The 2,752-nt window shown below is 37.6% G+C and overlaps 1 long non-coding RNA gene across 1 annotated transcript; it reads left to right on the forward strand.

Moving 5' to 3' along the window:
* The first annotated feature begins 607 nt into the window (after positions 1-607).
* LOC147754359 (uncharacterized) lies at positions 608-2,044 on the forward strand. The gene is made up of 3 exons (XR_015317424.1): positions 608-849; positions 1,133-1,218; positions 1,909-2,044. It is a non-coding gene; the product is annotated as an uncharacterized LOC147754359 (long non-coding RNA).
* The last annotated feature ends 708 nt before the right edge of the window (positions 2,045-2,752 follow it).

Raw genomic sequence — 2,752 nt, forward strand, 5'->3', positions numbered from 1 at the left:
GTCTTTTTTAAAAAAGTATATATATATACTTTTTTAAAAAAGACATATTTGATCACAAGACATTTAGTAAAGATATGTTGATTCTGCAACAATACGATAGCCGCTTGCTTAGCAACCCTATATATATATATATATATATATATATGCAACGTTTGCTATAACGCGCTCATTAAATAATGGAAACGCAATGCAGGATTCTGCGATAGTTTTTTTGGCCAAAGCTAGCATTTTATATAGCTTTATATATAGTTATATAGCACTTGTTGCCATTCCTTATATTTCGTATCCTTATTAAGAGAGACTCTCGAGGCAAAGAAGATGCAGAATAAATATTATTTTCGAAGCCGATCGCAATTTCACGGGAAACAATTTACCGTAGCTGATTTTCAATCGTCTTTTCCATACGAAGTCTTGGTAACACTGTTTTAGCATTAGTGAAAGACCTGTCAAGCGTTATCCTTGGTGGAGCATTTCATACTGAATCACGGAAGACCACCGCTGGCACAATATTTTTCTTCAGTCTTGTTGTCTCAACAAACTCGTTGAGAAAAACAACTCAACTAATTGTTAACGAGATATTATTTAATCAGTTGATTAGAATTAATTTAACTAGAACCAAGTACAAGTGTTTCGAGTTTTTAGGTCTGATGCTCCTTTAAGCGTTGCTTAGGACAGAAGGCCAATGAGAAAAACGTTGACTGAAAGTGAGATCCATTTATGCCGTATTCACGTCAGTGGGCCATACTTGTGGTGCGTAACAATACAGTTCGAAAGAGATCTGTTCATGAGTCAAGCTCTTTGAGTCTACGTCAAGAACTCTGCGTGTCTGTTGTCCGTCATCTACGATGTGTATGTGCTAAGCATTACCAGAGAAGACAACGATGTATATTTAACATCTTTTATTATTATACGATAACAGGCCATGTATATATTGTTGAACCGAACTTTCACCATTCCGACAGATGGAAAGGACATACGTTTTTGTTGCAGTTTCGTATCGTATCTTAAACTTGATTTTTTTTTTTTAAAGTTGACGATATATTTTTTAGGTAAAATGAATCGCTGAGATTCCCTTTTAAAATACAGTTTAACTCATTTCACGTCTGTTCCGACTACACATGCACACATGGAGTGACCACGAATATTTTCAAATGCGTCGCGGTCTGTTTTTGTTTTCCACGCGTAAAACGACCGTAGAAAAACGACCAGTAAAACGAGGTAAGCAAGTTAATTATTAAGATTATTCGTCCGAACACTTCGTATACGTGACCCAGCTTGGTTTGAAAAAAATCTTACGAAATCGTCGTTTGCCCTAGACATTCAGCCTGATATCCCGATATTTAATTAAAATTATATAAACGTTAAAAACTCGAACTTACAACAAATTCTAATAGACCTCCAGAGACAAAAACGTAATAAAACACAGCGCATGCCAGTTAAAAATATGGCTAGAGAGTGCCGTGGATTATTTTTGAATATAACAGGAACACATTGCAGCGGGGAAAGAAAAAACTAAGTGAAAAAGGCTACACAGTTACAAAAATGTAGGCTTGCTGTCAGCTGTGACCATAGGTTCAAACCCTAGCTTGGCGTTGATTCCAAGCAACAACTCAAATCAAGTTGATTGAGCGGATCCACTCCTACAAGTATACATACTGTGTGACACTGAGATACATTCAGGATGCGTGCTGCATGCCCTTCCGGGACTCCAAGCATTTATACTTATGTATCTCCTTCTCAGCAGGATTCACAGCCTTTCTATGTTACAACTAAGACATGTCAAGTTCGAGCCTACGAAAGTGGTCAGTACGAAAGAAAAACCTTTTCGTTAGTTCCATAACTGAAAGCATTACGGGCCGACATTCTATCTACCAGTTCATCTAAAAATCCAGACTGTTTGCTTCATAGATGAGACGATCATTTCCAAGGCCGAGCGTCACAGTGCGTACTCATTTCCTAGTGAGGCTTATCTCCAAATGTCCGAAAGCTTGAGAACTATTCTAGCTGACTCCAGCTGCGTTACATGGTCAACCCAACCCATACGCCTGATTCCGCCTGCGCATGGAATTCGGCCGGACAAGCGATGTCTCATCCGGAGTTCTATGCGGAGTTCCCATTTCCACCATGCTTCTTCAGACGAAATCTGGCCTACCCTTCGCAACGACAAATTCATCCAGGGTAGATCCATTTTGAGACGCATAGACCCAGTTACAGCTACGTGTTTCTACCACTAATTTGGATCACTGAATGTTTTACTAATAAAATGTATGCTCATATTTGTTGGCTGTAGCAAGGTCATTATAGATGTTTATGCATGCTATTACGGATAGCTATGCCGTTCATAATCGTGTCTTCGTAATTAGAACAACTGGCACTAGGACAGGTGCTGGTAGGTCATCATGAATGTAAACTAAAGAGTACCTGATTGCTTTAAGCACAAATCCTGCAAACATGTGATCGTCGAAAAAAAAAAAAGCAAAAAACAAGACGGCTTTACATTAAATAACGTTCGTATGATATATATATTATAATATTTACAATACAATATTATATATTAATTATATTTTGCCTTAGTTGCGACATAAAGTGGATTATTAGCTTGGTATAATTACGAAATTTACGCATTGTACAGAATAGACTTTATTATTCATCTGGTAACGTGGAAGTTACACCCGTTAAATCCTGGACGCCGTACAATTGGACTTTACTTATATAAGCTGTATGTTCAAGCTTACATAACTTAATTGCCTTA

This window comes from Varroa destructor, unplaced genomic scaffold (assembly GCF_002443255.2).
Source record: "Varroa destructor unplaced genomic scaffold, Vdes_3.0 BEIS01000007.1, whole genome shotgun sequence".
NCBI classification, from domain to species: Eukaryota; Metazoa; Arthropoda; class Arachnida; order Mesostigmata; family Varroidae; genus Varroa; species Varroa destructor.